The sequence below is a fragment of the Narcine bancroftii genome, chromosome 9 (genome assembly GCF_036971445.1).
Source record: "Narcine bancroftii isolate sNarBan1 chromosome 9, sNarBan1.hap1, whole genome shotgun sequence".
Taxonomy (NCBI): Eukaryota; Metazoa; Chordata; class Chondrichthyes; order Torpediniformes; family Narcinidae; genus Narcine; species Narcine bancroftii.
Window position 1 is genome coordinate 17,493,564 of NC_091477.1, and position 22,602 is coordinate 17,516,165.

The window sequence follows — 22,602 nt, forward strand, 5'->3', positions numbered from 1 at the left end:
GTGATTATAGTAATTGAAAAGACCTACTGCAATAATTGGGACCTTCCAGTGGGAACCATTTCAATTCCACACTCCATTCCCACTGTGGCTTCGTACCTTGCCAAACTGAGGCTACCTGCAAATTGGATGAGCAACACTTAATATTCTTTCTGGAAACTCTCCAACAGGTGGCATTAACAGCGACCTCCAGTTTCTGTTGGGCTGCTCCCTGTTTTCTCTTTCCCTATCCTTCTATCTGCTTTCCTCCAGCTCTCCACCCCATTCCCTCTCCATTCAGAGAGCTACCCCCCCCCCCCCCATTCACCCCCTCCCTATCACCATGACCATAGGACATAAAAGCAGAAATAGGACATTGAGTCTGCTCTGCCATTTAATCATCTTTCCACTCAGCCCCACTGCCTGCCCTTCTCCCCATTTGATGCCCTGGCTAATCAAGAACTTATCAATTTCTGCTTTAAATAACCTCAATGACCTGTCCTCCACAACTGCCTATGGTAACAAATTACAGAGATTTTTCACCCTCTGGATGAATAAAGTGTTCAAAGTGGATGCCCTTCAACTTTACAGTGTCCACTATTCTCATCTTATTTTTTTCTCTTGCCTGGTGACCTGTGCTCCTTACCCCACACTCCACCCCAACCTTTTATTCAGGAGCCTTCCTGCTTTTTGCTGAAACCCTGACGAAAGGCTCAGGCCCGAAACTTTTATTATATCCCTTTACTTCTCATGGATGCTGTGTGACCTGAATTTCTCCAGCACTTTTATATATCTGAAGATTTGCCTGTTAAATCAGATAAATATTCCTTGCTGTTCTGCTTCCAACCTACAGTCTTTAACATCCTGTCTCAGCTACGTGTCTAGGATGTTATGTGATGAATGATGAGCTGCATAGCAACAAGGCACTTGTAGAATCACAGCCTACCATGAGCAATGGTGGAGAATAAAAGGGTTGGAATTTATTTTTGTATATATGAATTGTTGCTATGAGAAAGGAATGTATTTAATTCGCACAGGAATCAAGATGGCCACGCCCAGCCTACGGACCCTGGGACGCTGACCAACAAGGTAAGTACGCACATTTTGGCTCTTGCATGCTCTGTATTGCTGTTATAGTTTGTCAAATATAACATAATCCGTGTAAATTTATTCACAGGGAATAAACACTGGTTTATAAAATAGGCTGTGTATCTGTCTGCAGAGAATGAATTAGAAATGTGAAGTCATGGAAAGTTTGATCTTGGAATCTAAAGGAAATGAATGATTAAAAAATGTTCTTTGTCATAATAGGGCTCATGGGCCACCTTTCATTTCAACAGTAATTTTAAAAAAAGTTTTTTTTCTTGGTTTTTCTGAATTCTATACTATGTTGATAATTCAAAAGAAAGTAGTTTGCAATAATATTCGAAATGCAGAAAGCAGTAACAGTTGAACATTTTACAACACTGGATAGTTTGTGCCATTTTCAAATATATGGCAAAGCTGCTGTTTATTGCATGTTATTTGAGAGTTTTAAGGTAACAGGAGATGCTGCAGGCCATCTTTCGAAAAGCTAAATTTGTTCGTTTTGATTATGCTAACTAACTTGAGGAGTTTTGCATAGTCAAATGTACATTTGCTTCTTGTGTACATCTGTAATGTTGAAGTAACAAAATACTGCAGAAACTCAAAATGTGAAAGGAAAATAGTAAATGCTGGAGATTGGCAACAGGTCAGTGGAGCAAGAAGTGTTAACATATCTGGTCACTGACCTTGTATCTAAATTGGAAAAAGTTAGAATTAAGTTTCAAAATGCAGAAGTAGTAGGATGAGGAAAGGGGAATAATGACCTGCACTAGGGTGAGTGGTTTGTCATGACCAGAATTAACTTGTATCTAAGTAAAGATCTGGACCCACAGCAATTTGCCTACCATCACAATTGCTCAATATAAGATGCAATCTCACTGGCTTTCCACTCAGCTCTGAATCACCTAGGCAACAGTACACCTACATCAGGCTAACTTTCATTAACTACAGATTTCAACACCATCACAACCTCAGTACTGGTCAACAAGCTCCAAAACCTGGACCAGTGCACCCTCTTCTGCAACTGGATCTTTGAATTTCTCATCAGAAGTCCACAGTCAGTACGAATTGGAAACAACGTCTCCTCATCACTGTCAATCAACACAGCTGCACCTCCAGCATGCTTAGCCCACCAAGGCACAATTCAAATGCCTTCTACAAATTTGTTGATGACACCATGGTTGTCAGCAGAATCACAAATGGCCACAAGGAAGAATGCTGGAGTGAGATGGATCAGCATGTTGAGTGATTGTACTCAATTATCACAAAATGAAAGAACTGATTGTGAACTTCAGGAGGGGGAAATCAGGAGAACACAAACCAGCTCTCATAGAGGGTTCAGTGGTGGAAACAGTGAAGAAAAAATTCCTTAATACAATATCCTGGAGCTTCCATGTTGAGGCAATCATGAAAAAAAGCTCAGCAGTGGCTATACTTCGTGAGGAATTTGAGGAGATTTGGTACGTCGCCAAATATTCTTGCAAATCTCTGATTGCTTCACTGTCTGGTATGGAGATGCCAATGTCCAGGACAAGAAAAGACCACAAAGTTGTGAACTCGGCCAATGCCATCATGGGCATCAGCCTTCACTCCATTGAGGACATCTACAAGAGGAAGTGTCTTAAGTGAGCAGCCTCTATCCTTGAGGACCCTCGCCACCCAAGCTGTGCCCTCTTCACACCGAAGGAGATGCAGGAACCTGATGGCGATCACTCTCACCTGACCTATAGCTGGTCGGAGAAAGATCCTAAGTTCTTCGCAAATGTCCTGCAGGGAAACAATTGCTACAGGATTGTTACCCTAGTCGTGCAGACCTTTGGATCCTGAGGATGTTTCCGTTACATAAAAGGTTTTCTGCCAGATGTTTTTTGCCCCATATTCCCAGCATTTGCCATTCTGTGTTTCTCAAGGAGTGAGATTAATCAAATGATGGGCACAGTTGGCTGAATGGCTTCCTTTGAGGAAATGCACAGATTTTTCCCAGCAACAAAACAAATCTGTAAAATCCATCATTTTGACCTGAAACGTTGACAGTTTCTTTTCCCCATAGATCTTGCTTGACCCACTGAGTTTTTTCAGCAAATTGTTCTTTGCTCCAGATTCCTGCAGGGTTGTGTGTCTCATAAATTTTGGAGGATTTCAAGGGTTGGGCCTGGAATTAGAGGGTCTCCGATCATGCAAATAGTTTAAATAAGGAAAACATGACTATTCTAGAGCAGAGAAGGAAAAGGTGGAGAAAGAAAAGTCTTCAAAAATATTTGAATCCAAGACTAGTAGTACCTGCATGTCCATTTTTCTACTCTCAAAAACAGCAGCTGCATTAGAAGTCCAGGGAATGGATTCACTAGAGTATTCACTGGCAATGCTCAGGGACAAAGATTCGACAGGTGGGTTACACTCCTGACCATGAAAATGCCAAAAAAAAAAGAAAATTTAAAAAATGTGTATGTATAAATGACCTTTCATGGCTTCAAAAGAGCCAAAGAGCAGTTTTTTGGAATTGTAAACACAATTGAGGAGATATCTCTCTTGCATGAGGCCATTATTGATGCATTCATAAATGTCCTGTTTGGATTGAGAGCAGTTTTAGGCTCTGAGGCATTATTACACTAGGCAACTAACTGTTGGAGGTTGATGAATAATAAATAATTTGCATTTGTACTGATAACAATTACAGATTTAGATTCCGATTTCAGATTTATTGTCAGAATATACATTACATCACACAACCCTGAGATTCGTTTCCCTGTGGGCTAAACAGAATTACCACTTATTGGTTGCACAACGAAGACCTGTATACAATGTACACATGTAAATAACAAACTATAAACAAACTGTGTCATACAGAGAGTGAAAAAAAATCAATAAAGTACAAAAGTAAGAGTCCTCAAGTAAATCACTGATTGAATTTATTGTTGAGGAATCTGATGGTGGAGGGATAGCATCAGTTTGTGAACCAGGTGGTGTGAGTCTTGTGGCACCTGTACCTCTTTCTTGATGTTAGCAGCAAGAACAGAGCACATGCCAGATGATGTGGATCCTTGATGATTGCTTCTGCTCCTCCTCTGACAGCAGAGGATGTTCTCAATGGTGGGGAGGGTTTTGCCTGTTATGTCCTGTGTTCTATCCACTACCTTTTGCAGGGCTCTATGCTCAGGGTTATTGGTGTCCCCATACCAGACCGTGATGCTGCTAGTCAACACACTTTCCACCACACCTCTGTAGAAATTTGCCAAGATTTCCCCCATATCATACCAAACCTCTGCAAACTTCCAAGGAACTAGAGGCACTGACTTGCTTTCTTCACAATGCCATTAGTGTTAGGTCCAGGAAAGATTCTCTGAGAGATTGATTCCAAAGAACTTAACTTTGCTCAACCTCTCCACATCTGATTTCCACCCCCCCCCCCCTTAATGATCACCCGATTGTATACCTCTGGTTTTCCCTTCCTGAGGTCCTCAATCAGCTTATTGGTTTTGGTTACATTGAGTGCAAGGTTGTTGTTGATGCACCAATCAGCCAAGTTTTCAATCTCACACTGACTCATACAGTACAATGTTGTACCTACTGTACTCATTGTCCAATATTTATGGATCAAATTTATTATCCCTTGACAGTGGGAAAGGATAGAATTTAGGAAATTGAAATATTTAGGGCAAATATTTATTTACAATAAAATGAACAGATTCTGTGATGAATCAATGTGATTTTTCACATTCTCTCTGGGCCTGCATACTTTCAAACTATGATGTCCAGACTAAATTCAAAGTACTCAGCCTTGTGGATGTGAGTGGGTCCAATTACCGCTTCAGCTCTGAGATCCAGTTGCTGCAGGCAAAGGCACTCTCTGCATTTGTGATTGTCTAGGAAACTGGAAGTATGCCCCAAGCAGGGATGTGGCCATTTTTTTTTGGAGTACTGACCTCCTCTCTGAAGGTTATGCACTCGGCAAGGTCTTCACATCAAGAGTTAACTAATTTCTAGGCAGCTTTCTATTTGTCATTTAAACAGTACTTGTGACATTCTTGTTCGTCAGTAGGTGGCACTATTGTAACAGTTTTGTTTAATATGGAAAAACAATCACTTCAGATGCTGGAATCTTGCACAATGTGAAGTTGGAGGGGCTCAATGGTTTAAGCAGCATCATGGGTGGAAATGGTCAGTCAATATTTCGGGTCAAGATCCTTTATGAGACTAGAGGGTCCCAACCACAAATGCTGACTATTTCTCTCCATTGATGTGGCCTGACCTGTTGAGTCCTTCCAGTTTCTCATCAACTGTCTAATCTTTTCATCTCGACTCATTAACAATCTTCTGTGATCCACATTCATTCTATACATCTGCATTATCAACATAATCAATGTTGTTTATTGCATCCTTGGTCTTGAGTGCATTAAAGGTTTTCATAGGCACCAAGAGATTTCTTTAGGCAGTCCTTGTACCTTTTCTTTGGTGCACCTCTGTCACGGTGGCCAGTGGAGAGCTCGCCATATAATACGATCTTGGGAAGGCGATGGTCCTCCATTCTGGAGACGTGACCCATCCAGCGCAGCTGGATCTTCAGCAGCGTGGACTCGATGCTGTCGACCTCTGCCATCTCGAGTACCTCGACGTTAGGGGTGTGAGCGCTCCAATGGATGTTGAGGATGGAGCGGAGACAACGCTGGTGGAAGCGTTCTAGGAGCCGTAGGTGGTGCCGGTAGAGGACCCATGATTCGGAGCCGAACAGGAGTGTGGGTATGACAACGGCTCTGTATACGCTTATCTTTGTGAGGTTTTTCAGTTGGTTGTTTTTCCAGACTCTTTTGTGTAGTCTTCCAAAGGCGCTATTTGCCTTGGCGAGTCTGTTGTCTATCTCATTGTCGATCCTTGCATCTGATGAAATGGTGCAGCCGAGATAGGTAAACTGGTTGACCGTTTTGAGTTTTGTGTGCCCGATGGAGATGTGGGGGGGCTGGTAGTCATGGTGGGGAGCTGGCTGATGGAGGACCGTGCATCTTGGCGCCTCACAGTTTGGCGGGCAGCAGCCTCCTTTGAAGAAGACCGCAGAGCCCACCTCACTGACAAAAGGCAAAGGAGGAAAAACCCAACACCCAACCCCAACCAACCAATTTTCCCTTGCAACCGCTGCAATCGTGTCTGCCTGTCCCGCATCGGACTGGTCAGCCACAAACGAGCCTGCAGCTGACGTGGACTTTTTACCCCCTCCATAAATCTTCGTCCGCGAAGCCAAGCCAAAGAAAGAAAAGATAACTAATGTGACGATGAGCTTGTTATCAGATGGTGAACATGTTTATCTATTTATATATGGATGGGTTTGTTGATCCCAACCACCCATATTGATATATACCTAAAGTGTATATCAGGTATCAAGTGCTGATACCTGAGATACATCACTTTTTCATGCAATCCGGAAAAATCAAATCCTGGTGAAAATGAACTATCCTTTTTAGCTTCATGTAAGAGAATATTTGGATGATTTATTCATAAATTAATGATAACAGCCTTTAAATACTTATCACTTTTTAATGTTCTCTTAAAAGTGATTGAGATAGTCGTTCGATGCCCATTCAGGACTTTAGGTATTTTACCGACATCAGAACAGTCCAACAAGGCACAGCTGAGGTTAGGTTGAGATGAGAGTTCCTCAAGTGGCCCCAGCAAAGTTCTTTAACTGTCCCACACAATGCCAGTGTGTAATTTTTATTATGCACACTGTGACCTCATTGAGTTTCCCTGTTTTATGACAGATGCAGTTAGTTAAGTAATTGCTGCAGAAATGGAATGGGTAAGAACATTTTGTAGTGAACAGAACGAACCAGACACTCAATGCTGATTAAACAGAGGCATGTTTTGTGTCTTTGTTCACAGCACTAACTGCTCATAATTCAATAATAATGACAATAAATCGGCAACTTACATAAGGATGGGTGGAGTGGGAAATGGAACTGTCACACTGGTGTAATGCTCAGCAATTCCCTGTTGCTATGAACTGATCCTTAATGTAAACTGTTCCAGGTTTACATCAATTTGCAGGTAATATGAGCATAAATTATATTGGACAACAATATTTTTCTAGTCATAGTCCTGTTCTCCTCAATGGAGTAAGGCAGATTGTAGGCTTTGATAAAATGGAAGAACCAGGGTGGCAGAGATCATTGTGGAGAGCTTGCAATCAGCTTATTTGTGTGCTGCCACATGTTCTGGAGGATAAAGCATCTAGGGGCTCATTAAGTTTCCCAAGCTGGTACAAGATTTCATAATTGTAGGTGCAAAGTTCAATTCTCCATCTATCTTGTCGTTTTTGATTTTTTTTTTTTTACCTTGCTGCTGGTTTTTGAACATGAAAACCACTGCCATTGGTCAGTCAGTAACTCTAATCATTTGCCGGCTAGGTAGTCTCTCCAGTGCCGTACTGCTTTGATGATAGATTGGGGCTCCTTCTTGACAGAGAAGTGTCGAATTTCGGGGCCCTGGAGGGTGCGGGTAAAGAAAGTGACGGGTCTTCCTGTCTGGTTAAGTGTGGCCACCAGAGCGAAATCTGATTCATAGCTAATCACTTGGCATGCATCGTTGCCTTGGCAATGTCCGCTTTAATGCGGCTAAAAGTTGCACGGGCCTCTGGTGCTGGGAAAAGGATGCAGGTTTAACGAGGGACCGAGCCTTGTTCGCATAATTGCTGAATCCATTGGGCATAGTAGGAAAAGAAGCCCAGGCACCTTTTTCAGGGCTTTGAGGCTGTGGGGAGGGGGAGTTCCAAAAGTGGGTGCATGTGATTGGGGTTGGGACCAATGACTCTATTCTCCATGACACTGCCAAGGATGGCAAGGCATGTTGTGTGAAATACGCATTTAGCCTTAGTATGAGGTTAAGGAGTTTGGAGGTCTGGATGAAATTTTGGAGGTTGCCATCAAGGTCCTGCAGATCATTGCCACAAATGGTGACATTATCCAGATACGGAAATGTGGCTTGCTGGTCTACCATTCGGTCAATCTCTCCAAACCCCATTGGTGAAGCCAAAGGGAACTGTTGGGTCCCATTTATTTAACTTTTGGGGCATGGTGTATAGCCTGTGTGACCAATTGTATTGTATCATGCATAACCTCGTGTTTATTGTATTTCTCATAGTTCCGGAGCATAGCTTTTCCCATGTTTCATTATTTATCTTTATATTGTCACACTTTTAAGGTAGTATTGGAAGTCCAGTCCCAGTAGCTCGGCAGTGCATAGCTGTGACATCACCAAAAGTTTAAAAGTAGTCTGTTCCCCACATGGTCAGGGTTACGAGGCAGTAGCCATGAACATCAGCCATATGGGACTTCAAAGCCAAGGAGACTTTATGATTCACTGGCCCAACCATGAGGGATTAGTGCTGCAGTGTCTGAGTGGATGAAGTTTTCTGTGCTTCAGGTGATTGAGGGTCAATTTCCAACTTCTCCAGCTTCAGGATCTGCTCCATTATCAAAATTTATTGTGAATAAAATTGATGTACCGTTAATAACTCCAAAAGACTGAAGTTGTGTATAACAGATGGGCTTTTATTCACAATAGAATGGAGGCATGTCCATGCTGGTTGACTGTCCTGAACTAGGGCTACAGACAGTGAGCGTGCCCAGACAGTTTAATATACAAATAGTGGTTTACCACAGGGATTATGATAGACATCTTCATTCTGAACACAGATGATTTCAGATTTGCTGTATCATGTAGGAAATTGGAGAAATATTAAATGAACTTTTATTAAATTTAGCATGTTTAATCACATAATGATGCAGACCAAAAATGTTTTGCTGCTTATTTTCATCTGTAATCAGCATCTGATGCCTCTCCTGTTAGTGTCCAACAATGGTCCGCTATCATTAATGAATTCCAGTTGCCCTGATACTGCTTTTCCATGGTTGCAATGTTCTGGTGAAACCTTTCACGATGTTCATCACTGACTGCACCAAGATCAGCGGGAAAGAAATTGAAGTGCGAATGCAGAAAATTATTTTTCAGTGGTATGTATGCTTGAAGTCTCTTCTTTGGCTTGGCTTCGCGGACGAAGATTTATGGAGGGGGTAAAAAAAGTCCACGTCAGCTGCAGGCTCGTTTGTGGCTGACCAGTCCGATGCGGGACAGGCAGACACGATTGCAGCGGTTGCAAGGGAAAATTGGTTGGTTGGGGTTGGGTGTTGGGTTTTTCCTCCTTTGCCTTTTGTCAGTGAGGTGGGCTCTGCGGTCTTCTTCAAAGGAGGCTGCTGCCCGCCAAACTGTGAGGCGCCAAGATGCACGGTTTGAGGCGTTATCAGCCCACTGGCGGTGGTCAATGTGGCAGGCACCAAGAGATTTCTTTAGGCAGTCCTTGTACCTTTTCTTTGGTGCACCTCTGTCACGGTGGCCAGTGGAGAGCTCGCCATATAATACGATCTTGGGAAGGCGATGGTCCTCCATTCTGGAGACGTGACCCATCCAGCGCAGCTGGATCTTCAGCAGCGTGGACTCGATGCTGTCGACCTCTGCCATCTCGAGTACCTCGACGTTAGGGGTGTGAGCGCTCCAATGGATGTTGAGGATGGAGCGGAGACAACGCTGGTGGAAGCGTTCTAGGAGCCGTAGGTGGTGCCGGTAGAGGACCCATGATTCGGAGCCGAACAGGAGTGTGGGTATGACAACGGCTCTGTATACGCTTATCTTTGTGAGGTTTTTCAGTTGGTTGTTTTTCCAGACTCTTTTGTGTAGTCTTCCAAAGGCGCTATTTGCCTTGGCGAGTCTGTTGTCTATCTCATTGTCGATCTTTGCATCTGATGAAATGGTGCAGCCGAGATAGGTAAACTGGTTGACCGTTTTGAGTTTTGTGTGCCCGATGGAGATGTGGGGGTGCTGGTAGTCATGGTGGGGAGCTGGCTGATGGAGGACCTCAGTTTTCTTCAGGCTGACTTCCAGGCCAAACATTTTGGCAGTTTCCGCAAAGCAGGACGTCAAGCGCTGAAGAGCTGGCTCTGAATGGGCAACTAAAGCGGCATCATCTGCAAAGAGTAGTTCACGGACAAGTTTCTCTTGTCTTGGTGTGAGCTTGCAGGCGCCTCAGATTGAAGAGACTGCCATCCGTGCGGTACCGGATGTAAACAGCGTCTTCCCCCAAAGTTCCTCAACATGATTATCCAACTGCACGAAAACCAACAAGGTCGGGTCAGATACAGCAATGAGCTCTCTGAACCCTTCTCCATTAACAATGGCGTGAAGCAAGGCTGTGTGTTCTCGCACCAACCCTCTTTCAATGCTTGAAGTAGACTTAAAATATATGACAGGAAATCAAAACTATCGGTTATATCTTTTTAAAAAAAAAAAATGAACATGATAGGAAAATAGTAAGGTGATTTTTTTTGTGATCAGCTCAAAACCCATAAAATGCACCCAAATGTGTTTAGGAAGAAAAAATCTTCATTAACCAATGTTTTGAGTAATACTGAATCTAGACCAATGGTTCTTAACCTTTTTCCATTCACATACCACATTCGGTAATCCCTTACTAATCAGAGTAGCAAACCACATTCGGTAATCCCTTACTAAGCACAGAATACCATACCACATTCGGTAATCCCTTACTAATCACAGAGTACCATACCACATTCGGTAATCCCTTACTAAGCACAGATTAACAATGGCATCGTATGCCATAGGTGCTATGTGATTAGTAAGGGATTACTTAAGATGGATGTGAGTGAAGTGGGGGGGGGGGGGGGGAAGAGGCTGAGAACCACTGATCTGGACTGAGTAAGTGGAGGACTTTGGAAGGATCGGTCTTTATAATCTCAGTGCATTGTTGTTTCCATCCAGGACAAAGCAGCCCACATAACTGGCACTGAATTCACCACCTGGAATTTTCATTTCTCCAGCCATTCATTTACAGTGTCCGCTGTGTTTACCATCTAACTCTGCAATCCAGTTTTCTATTTAGACTACCCCACTAGCCCTTCACAAACCTGTGACCTATACCACCATGTAGATAGACATTGATCAGCTAAGGACAGCAGTCAGAAGGAGATATTTTTACTCATGCATGAGCTGATGCCCTTAAGATTTCAAATTTGAGGGCTACCAGGCTATTCCTTGCTTGTGGTACAACACTGTTTTGCCTCCTCTGGTTGATTTCTTGACCACTCTGTGATTGCCACCAGGTCCAAGATATTTAGGAAGCGGTCATTGCAAGGTTGATTGGATATGTTTATGTTTGGTGCTTGGATCTGCAAGCTTCTTTTTTTTTTGCTTCACGTATAAACTGAATGGCTTGCTGGAGCATTTCAGAGATAAGTTTGGAATCACTTTTGTTGATAAGTTTGGAATCACTTTTTGGTCAAATCAGGTAATGATGGCAGATTTCTTCTTCTGAAGAACAGTAATGAATCAGATAAGTTTTCAATGGAAAAATAGAAACTTTGTCCTCAATGGAAATAAGAAGCCGAGAATAAAAAAGGCCATTCTTTAAATGATTTCCACCATTCACTCAGACACTAGAAACGAAGTATGTTTATGATCATTTCCTTCACATGTATGTAAATTGAAGTAGATTTGGAGTAAATTGTGCAATAAGGTTCGGCTCAGGGCTTCAGGGAGGGTCTCAGAAAAGTACTGGTGTGACATTTCCATTTTCTACACCAGCCATCTTTATTAAAAGCCAAAAAAAAATCCAAGCAGCTGGAGAAACTCAGCAAATTCTGGGTGGGGTGGGGCTGAGTGAGGTGGTGGTGGTGGAGGGTGGCATGAGTTTTGGGTCAAGATTTTGCATCAGAGAAGAGAGGGAAGTTATGTACGATAGAGAGGAGGAGTGAGTCAGGGTTTGGTTGGTTATAGGTGGAATGATGGAGGATGGTCAGATGGAGCCAGATGGGAGAAGGGATGGAACTGGATGGAAGAGGTAGGTGGGTGATTGATGGAAACAGGTAAGGAGAAAAAATAAGCAGGTGAAGCCAGGGGATGGAATGATGAAGGTGAAAGACAGCTGCTGGAGGGGTGATGAGTAGAAACACAAAGGATCCTTTGCTGGAATCTGAAATGCAAATGTGATGACACTGTTGGACCTGGATCTGGCAATGCAGTCATGGGTCAATACAGTGAACAGGAGCAGTCTGAGCACACAGCCCTGAGGTGCTCAGTGTGACGATGCTTGACATTCTACTACTGACCCGGACAGATTGTGGTCTTTTCATTAGGAAGTCCAGGATCTAGTTTTAGAGAGGGGTGCTGAGTCCCAGTGAGGACAGTTTCTCCACCAGCCTCCAGGGAATGATTATTAAATGCTGAGCTGAAGTCAATGAGCCTTGCATGTGGCGGAGGTGGGCCAGGATGGAGTGAAGTGACAAGGCTTGAGGATTGTCTGTGGAATGATTTCTTCTATAGGCAAATTGAAATGGGTCTAGTGTCTCTGGGAGATGTGCTTTGATGCATTCCATCACCAGATACTCAAAGCATTTCATAATGGTGGAGGTTAGTGCCACAGGTTGGTAGTCATTGAACCTGTTATTGTTGCCCTCTTGGGTACTGGGATGATCGTGGCTGTCTTGAAACCTGTGGGAATGATGGACTGCTGCAGTGAGGTGTTGAAGATGTCAATGGTCTGCACAGTCCTTCAGTACCTGACCTGGTATGTTTTTTGATCCCGCCACCTTGTGTGGGTTCACCTTGGATAGAAGATGTTCAGTCTATCTGGAAGGGAGGCATCAGGACCAAAAGGGGAATACGGCAAGGGATTCTTCCAAACTTGACTTTTGTGGGAATTTTTAGTCTGAAGCCATTACTGGCATAAGCTGGAGAATCTACTGGCTGATAACATGATTGTGAATTGGAGAAAAATGCACAAATGTGGCAAATCTGCAACAAAATCAAAAATGCTACAAGCATGTTGCAAGTCAAGTTGCATCAGTGTGGAGAGGAACCCTTTTTCCATGTGTTTCTGACCTGCATTTATAGAACTGGAAGAGATGAAGTTCGTGCTGGTTTAAAAATGTGTCTTAAAATGGGGAAAAAAAGTAGAAAAGCAGAGAGCATTCCATGTGTTGATTCAGTAAAGTTAAAGCTGATTGTGAAGAACAACAACTCCATATTTGGCAAAGACATTAAAAGACTATTTAGCATTAGGTAAAAGACACAACCTGGTATAATGAATCTGAAGGATCATCTTGGGAAATATTCTAATATGGAAATCTGTTCAGATCTTCTGGAAAACTGGAAATTTATCTGCATAAATATACAATTTGTGATCCATGAGGCAGACACCCTTATGGTGAGATTAGCTGCACGTGACAGTGCTTCTTGAGTGTGTCTGTCAAGCGTTCATAGGCCCACTTTGATCCCAACATTTTTAGAAAGTAAAACCAGAGGCGAGGAGGTCTGTTTGGGTCATGAGCAGCTAAGTAGCTGCTAACATAAAAATGCACCTCTCTGCCTATCACAGGGAACATTGTTACCCACAGCCAACCAGCAAATAGTCATGCTGTTACCCACTGATCTAATCTTTCCTGTTACCCAAGGACATCTCTCAAATTATGATGGAAAACGAAGGCACTTGACCTGAAATCAAAATAACACATTATTTAAGAGACTATTTTTCAAGCATTTATTTTTGATGAAAATATTTGCAGCTGAATTATTCATTAATTACTCTCCAGAAACCCAAGTTTGATCAAAAACCATATTTGAATTGTCAGAAGGACTTGCAAACTTGAATAAATGATTTTGACTTTATAACTTGTATAGATTGTTTGATCTAGAAAGATCGTTGTTCAGCAACAGGTGTTAAAAGATTAATATTCTAATAGTGAAATAAATGTATGCACAGTAACTTAAAATGAGCTTCATAAATGAAATGCAAGTTTAATTAGAATGTTAAAATGGTTATCATTCACTAAAGCAAAATATTACATGGGAATAATTCTAAGTATATTCTCAAAGTATTTTCTAATCTTACTTAATAGCTATACATGTAACAGTTTATCAGCTCTCAAGATTTCAAATGAAGAAACATCATTGTGACTAGGTTAAGTTTGTAAAATTCTGTTAAGCAAATATGGAGGGTAAGGATATTTTAACATCAAGTGCTCACTTACAAAATGCCAAATAAACCCGTGTAATAGTCGATCCCAAGCAATAGTTAAGCCCCCCCCCCCCCATTTTGGCACAAAAATCCCATGTTTTCTATATGAGAGGGGATAGAAGCTACATCTTGCAATCCCCAATTATAATTGACTCCAGTTGAATGCAATTTTTGTGTTTTCCATCAATTCAACATCATTGCAGAGATATGAGAAATAAGGTAAGCTGAAATGAATTTAACATGAATTGCATAAATATCTGCTGGCTTTGATCTGGTGCTGCAGAATAAATTAATGTTATAAGTGAACACAGTGATGCCTTGGGGAAGGGCAAGAAGCAGAGCAAGATGATGCATCTTAAATTGGTATTCACCACACTCTTTGCTCTAACAAAACATAATAAGACTTCACACATCATTTCTGTATCTGCTTCATTGTACTTAATACCAGACTGGCTTTGAGTTCAACTAGAATTTTGATCTAAATCTTACTGGGTCAATGAAGGCATATTATATCTCTAGACAATGAATTTGTTTAGAGAACAGCAAAATGTAGATTATAAATGGCCAAAAATTTTTATTGTACAATATTTTTTCAGTAACCAGCAAATCTGGTTAGCTACAAAATGTAACTTCTACTTGTGTGTGCATGGATTCTCACAGAACCAGTGAATCCAATTAAAGGGACATATCATTATCCTTCCACCTTACAATAGCTAGAGTCTTAGAGTTCTGTTGCTTGTAATATTATTCCTTATCAAGTGCGACACAGCTATCAATTCTGTCTGGCTTCATCAATGTTAAAATCCTTGTCTTTATTTGGCAGTCACTTTGCATCTCTTCCCCTTGTGGAGGCTTTTTCAATCCCGTTCAACTTTAATTCTTCAAATACTGATATCCCTCTGGCTGGCTGTTTTTTTTTCTCCCCCATTCCATTATCAGGACTTGATTCTTTTTATAATAGGATGCCCAGCACTGGAAATCCACTCATATAATGCAGCAATACCAGTTTTCTCTGGAGCTATAACAAACCATCCATTTTAAATCTCACCTGCAATTTGTCTTGCTTTGAATCTTTGCACTGGGAATTGAGCTGTATAAATCTAAATGATCGCTTACATACATTTCTAAGCCATAAAATCTATCGAAGGAAAACAAATCCTCCACACAACTGAACTGTCATTTGAGTTCTTTCAGTCTTAAAAAGCTTGTCAATTTCTCATCAATATCTAGTTGTAATTAAATGGACATTAAATGATGTGCAACTCAAATGATAAAAAGTGGAGAAAATTAAAGTGATAAACTCTACATTGAACTTCAAATGTGCTTCAGATTGTATATGAAGTTTTTAAATTTCAGTTACAGATGTAGTGCATTTAAATAGAGAAGTAAAATTGAAGGCTGATTACTACAAGCTTTAAAAAAAAGTACTCATGAAACAAATAATTGAACGTGGCTGATTTCAATTTTGAGAGAAAATGAGGTAACAAATGTAAATTCAATAATCAAAGAAATGGAGTTTCATTAATTGAAAATTTCCACCTTGAATCATTAGTTTGATGTTATTGAAGTTGCTTCTATTTTTGAGCACTAAGCACACCGCTGCTATTCTGATGAGGGTATCAAGCTCTGTGGAACTAACAGTAGCCAGAAATAGTGTATGTGGAGCTGGCAGACTATAACTTCAATTAACACTGTGTTAACAGTAACCCTGCTACTTTAAAGTTAAATACTACAGATAATGGACTTTTAATTAATCTTGGACAGCTGAACATGGAGAAGGCAAGGTCCTCAGCAGTTCCACTAGTAAATGTGTTTGATGCATTTCAGATTTATTTAAAATTGCTAATGTCTGTAAGTAGTCATTGCTTGTTGCTGAAGGGCTGTTTGCTGTTTTCTAGTGTTACAGAATAAGTTGATATAATTACAATAATATATACCTTAAAAGGGTAAGATTGTGAGGTTTACTTATTGGCTCACATTTCACAAACAAACATCTCATTTGCTATGCAAGAGTAGACTTCATGTCTGCAGTTGCTTTGCAGAGACAATGGCCGCTTTTAGGTGGACAGAAAACCCCAATGTAAAGCTGCCTAAAATACCCAAATGCAGCTGTTGGGGAGGCCACCTGAAAGTGGAGAGCCCTGACCTGAGGAGTACTTACCCAACCCTCCTCAGGTAGGTGTATTCTCCACTTCCAACCGCTCCCCCAAGACACCTGAAACCGGGCGGGACTATGGCCACAGTTGACAGGAGCTGGCGTTTGCTCCACGGCACCTCTCCCCGCTGTGGACCTTTCAGGTGCCAGAACAGCGCCTTCAGCACTGCCACCTGAATGTCGCTTTGCACACACCTGCAGCCGGCTCCGGAGCTGCATTCTCCCAGCTCTTCCACCTGAAAGCGGCTAATGGGAAATGCTTGTGAGAGTTTGCAAGTAGATGTTAATGGACCAGCATTTTTGAACAGTGTCCAGGCTCAAGAACGGAGAAATAGTTTGCTGCTAGATTGGTCCCAGAGTTGGAAGTTTGTTGTCCTAAGAGGGGCTATATGATTTTGCACACAGAGAGAAAATATCCATTGTTTGGGGGAGAGAGAGAGACAGACACAGTTCTGCAGCAATTTGTAATGAAGGCTGCAAGTTGGAAGACCTGCTGCACAATCCCAATTCAAGACCGGTTTGAGTTCTGATTTCAGCCAATTCCAAATCTCAAAAGTCATTTGCAGAGGTTATGGCTGGTTATTGTATTTTTTCCTGAAATGGGGGTGGGGGGGGGGGGGAACTCTGTGGTAACCTGGAAGAAGAGGTTATCTTTTGGGGGGGAAAAAAACCAAGGGGGGCAAGTTTTTTCGGTAAGACACTGAAATGATTGAAGGAGATCTGTTTGTGTGTCCAATGAACAACGGATATCTCTCTGAAACCAACAAAGACCTTCCTGAGAGGTAGTAACTTAAGTTAAAACACCAGAGCCTAGTGCATATAATAACTGTTTAATTCTGTGCACAGTATGGAAGATTGCCTGATACCAGTGAACTTGGAGAAGTGAAAAGTGAATGACTGGACAGTCAATAAGAACTTTCCTGAACACATAAAGATTACGTGAACATGCACTTAGAATTAGAAGGGGGTTAATTTAGTTTAAGTTAATACCAATATGTTAAGAATTAATCTTCTTGTGCATTAAGAAAAGAAACCCAGTTGTGTTTAAGTAGCCATTGTCTTGGTGAATTTCTGTTGCTTCTGGTTTTTGAGTCCTTTGGGCTCATAACACTAGGCTTTTGCGCAAATCATTTAAAGGAAGGCGTGGAGAGATTAATAGAGATCCTTTTAGGAGTGCAGCATGACCAAGAAAAAAAGACAGTGAGATCAAAGGAGGTTTCTCAGCAAGGGGGTCTTAGTATATTGAATCATGGAATTACAGAATTGTTCATTCAGTTGTTCAGCAGTTTCACTACCCATGGGAAGAAACTAGTTCTCAGACTGTTGGTTCTGGCTCTAATACTCCTGTGTATCTTTCCCAATGGGAGTAGCTTAACGACATTGTGTTGGGTGGTAGGAGCCTTCAACAATTTTGTGTGCCTTCTTCAAACAATAATTTTGGTGGATCATGTCAATTGGGGGGTGGTGGGGGGAGGAGGAACACCAATAATCCTCTCTGTCACTCTTATGGTCTTGTGGATTGAACTCCAATCCAATGCTCTACAGCAACCATACCACACTGTGATGCAGCTGGCCAGGATGCTCTTGATAGAGCTCATGTAGAAAGTTGACAGGATAATGGCCAGGAGCCTTGTATTTCTCAGTCTCCTCAGGATGTGCAGTCACTGCTGTGCCTTCCTGACAAGTGAGGAAACGTGTGTCTTGGATAGGTCACTTTTTAAGTGAACTCCAAGGAACTTGGTGTTCCCCACTTTCTCCACTACAGAGTTATTAATGTGTAGTGGAGGGTGCTGATCCTGGTCCTCCTGAAGTCAATGATCATCTCTTTTGTCTTGCCCATGTTGAGAAGACTCAGTTTGTCAATTTTCATACCATATCATGAGATTCATTGTAATTGATGAAGAGGTCAACTATTGTTATGTCATCTGCAACCTTGATGACTCTCTTGGTGCTAGATCTGGTGATGAAATCATGGGTCAGTAGCATGAACAGGAGCGGGATGAGTCCGCAGCCTGAGATTCTCCAGTGCTCAGTGTATCCTATTACAGTTGTCTTTTTTTCAAAGTATCTGTTCAACTACTATAAGAAATAATTTTGGTCTATATGCACAATATATATGCTATAAAACCCATTATCATCACTGCTTTCATGTCAATAGTGTTTGAAACATGTCCTTAAATAAGAACTTGTTCAATAAAACCTATCATTTGCTACACCTTATTGCAATCCAGCAATAGGGTGAGTAGCACATTCCTATTGGCTTTCAAATTGCTCCTGCCAGGTGACAACAATCTGAACTTGTACAGTAATTTGTTCAGCTTGCCTAGTCACTTTCGCAACACCTAGACCTCTCGTGGTTTCTGATGCTGCAGCACTGGAAACTGAGAGGGTGGTAATTGGCTATTGCATTATGGTTGGGTTAGAAAGGGATGTGGGCAGTGCTGGTGGGTCCAAAATTTGTTAGTCTTTATTGTGCAAGAACTGAGGGCTTGCTGAGTCTTTTCACAAGGTGTCCATACCGTGTGGGTCAGATTGGGTAAGGAGGGCAGATTTCTTTCCCAAAAGGACAATGGTGAACCAGATAGAATTTTAAAAATAATTATTAAGTGTTTTCATGCTTACAATGAGAGATGTCAGTTTTCTCCCCAGATTTGTTTGCTTCAATCTTACAGACATTCACGTGCATGATCAGTTTTTGAGTTGTTAGTGACAACTTTGTTGTGTTTATCTTGTCATTAAGCAATCTTTATACCATTCCAGTGGATTATACTGTTGAGCTCCTGACTGTAAATCTTCAGTTAATCTACCCTGTTTAGCATTGGCTGGAAACTACAATCATACAAGTGAACAGACACTCTGTGGTAAACCACTATTATGTATAATTGTCTGGATAGGCACACCTATTGGCCGGCTGTACCTGTGGCCCCTCCCCCACAGGCCCCTGTATAAAGATGACTGTTCAACAGCCCCCTGCAGCTCCGTACAGGGCAACCAAACAGTATGGATGTGCTTGTGTTCTTAAGTGAATAAAAGCCTATTGGTTTCTCTACAATAGTCTGAGTAATTGATAGTGCATCAATTTTATTCACTTATTTTTTTTTTACAGTGGAGCTAATCCTCAAGCTGGAAATCGACCCTCAATTGCCTGAGGCATTTACCAACTTTGAGCTCTGGCTGTGCCATTTTGAAGCATTCTTGTAGGCCTCCTCTACCGTTGTGTGTTTGGAGACTGAGAAACTGCAAGTGTGACACTCCCTGGTCAGTATCCTGGTGTATTCCATGATCAGGGATGCTGCAACATACCAATTCTCAAAGGATAGTACCTGTGTAAAATCAATGCTACCTATGCCAGACTCCTCCTCCTAGTGACTCAAAAAGACTGACCTGGTGAGACCAACGCTGAATATCTTTGGGCCCTGTGAGCACTCAACAGGGCCTGTGAATGCAAGGCCATATCTGTCATGGAGCACACAGAGGACCTGATCAGGGATGCCTATATTGCGGGGATCAGGTAGAACCATGTCTAACAGAGACTCCTGGAGCAAGGGTAGCTCGGTCAATGACTCGACTTTAGCAGCAGTGCTCCATGACCACTTCCCGCCACATTCGTCCAGCTCCAGTGGCAACCTGACAACAGCCACTGTGCAAAGAGACCATTCTGCTGACTGATCAATGTGTAGTTGCATTTATTTTTAAAAAATTAGCGGTGGGGTAAAATTAAAAATACTGAAGTGGAGGATTGAATTATCTACCTACAATTACAAAATTCTGTACTGGCTGGTGAAACTATTCTAAAATTCTATTTATATATTTAAAAGCACAAAAATAATCACATTTTACCATATTACAAATACATGTGTATATAAGAAGAAAGAATAGAAAGACAGATACCATCCCCACAACCCCCTACAATGCAATAAAGTATAGGAGAAGAGATCTTCAATGGGGGCATTCCTTACTATAAGGTTTATTCTGATATACAGAGATGCTTAGGAGAAAGGGAATGTCTGTTCCATTTAAATATTCATACTCACACTTTGTAAATATGGGCATCATAATTTTCCAAAATATATGATATTCATCTCTTAAATTATAAGTAATTTTAACAAGTGGTATGCAACTTCAAACTTTCACATGCCACCTTTCCATTCCCAAATCCATATCAGACTTCCAAGTTATAGCAATATATTTTCTAGCTACTGCTAAAGCAATTTGAACAAACTTCACTTGATACATATTCAATTTTAATAACACCTAATAAAAATAACATTGGATCATGTGGGAATTTAACCCTCTTTATTCATTCTAATAAATTGCCTATTACCAACCAATAGGATTTAATCTTAGGACACTACCAAGTAGAAGGCAGAAATGTACCAATGTGGTGTCCACTTCTAAAACATAATCCAAAATTACCTGATTCAATTTATTTAGTTTTTGTGGTGTCAAATATAACTGATAAATAAAATTATATTGTACCAACCTATTACCTCACATTTATTGTACTTTTCATACTTCCTTTACATAACTGAATCTAATTACACTCATCTATTTGCTTATTCAAATTGATTTCCCATCTTTGTCTTGATTTATGAATCTCTACTTTCCCAGCTTTCTTTTGTAACAAGCTATACATTACTGAAATAAATTTCTTTGTCTCCATTACACAACATGCTGTCCATGCTGGCAATAACAGATCTTGACCAAAATTTACATAACGTGATAATAACAAAGTCTGATGTTCTCAGGTACCTTGAACTTCTTCATTCTACTGAAAGTAATAAATTTCCCTGCTTCAAAACAATCCTCAATCTTCTTAATACCCTGACATTGCCAAATCTTTAAAAATTGATTTCCCATAGAAAATGGAATAAATCTATTTTGAAATAAGCGTGTTCTTGACATTAAACCTCCTCCTCCTCTAATCTCTATCAACATTATTCCAAAGCTCAATTAAATGTTTCAATATAGAAATTTCTCTATTTGCTATTAACAATCTTGAATTCCATCTATGAATAAAGTCTTGTGTATTTGTTTCCCCTATTTTACTAAGTTCTATATTTACCCAATTTTGACTAAGTCATACGTTACATTAATAAATCGCAACTGGGCTGCTTTATAATAGTACATAAAATTGGGGAAACTTAATGAGCCACTTGATCGACTGATTGCAAAACTTCCACAATGATCTCTGCTACCCCAGAGTTAACAGGTTTTTTTCACTTTGTTAAAGCATGCAACCTGCCGTACTCCATTGATGAGATTAGATCTGTGATAAAGAACTGCTAGGTCTGCACTGAGTGCAAGCCATACTTCTACCAGCTATTCAGGGCACAATTGAGCAACTCCATGTCTATTTTAAAGGACCCCTGCCCTCCACTGACCACAATGAATTGCCATTCTGCTCTGACATGACTGCTGCCACAGTCATCAAGTGAATGAAAGCCTACAGTTTCTCTACAATAGTCTTCATGCCTCCTACATGGGTTTTCATTGATAGGTGTTTACTACAATTTGAATTGTCCTTGCATTTTTGGTTTATGACCAATTAAACCAAATCTGCTTTTGTATAATTGACAATGGAAATGCTGAAAGCCCACAGCAAAAATCACAGTGCTTTGTTCTTTTTATAAATCATGCTTTTATCATGCTTATTTATTATTTGATGTTCTATTTTGCAAATAGATTTTAAATTTAAATTTTAGACATACAGCACAGTAACAGTCCCTTTTGGTCCATGACCCCTGTACGTTTTGAAGGTTGGAGGAAAGTAGAGCATCTGGAGGAAACCCATACAGGGATGGGGAGAATGTACAAACTCTTTACAGACAGTGCGGGATTCAAACCCTGGTAGCTGTTGCTGTATCAGTTGTGGTGCTACGCTATCTGTGCAGCCCAGTAATATCATCAAAACAAGAATAAGTATTTTTTTCATAATTACATCCACAGAGCCTTTATTCTAAACTGCCTATAAACTCAAACTTGAATCTTATTTTGAAATAATATTTCTCTAATTGCCTGCTCTCTTACGCATTCACTGGTTATTACTGCAATTAAAAAAGGCAAACCATAGGATTCATTAAAAATTTCTTTTCCCATCTGATGGCTTGCTGCTTAAATATAGAATAAAATTTTATTCTTAACAGATTTTCATAGAACACTTCTAGAATTCTTGAAATAAGATAGTATTGGTAAGTTGAGAGATCACAGAAATATATTTATTTTATACTCTTCAAAATTACAGCTATTGATCTAGACCAGTTCATATTTTAATATTAGCCATTTTCTGTCTGCAGAATTTGGATTTGTTAAA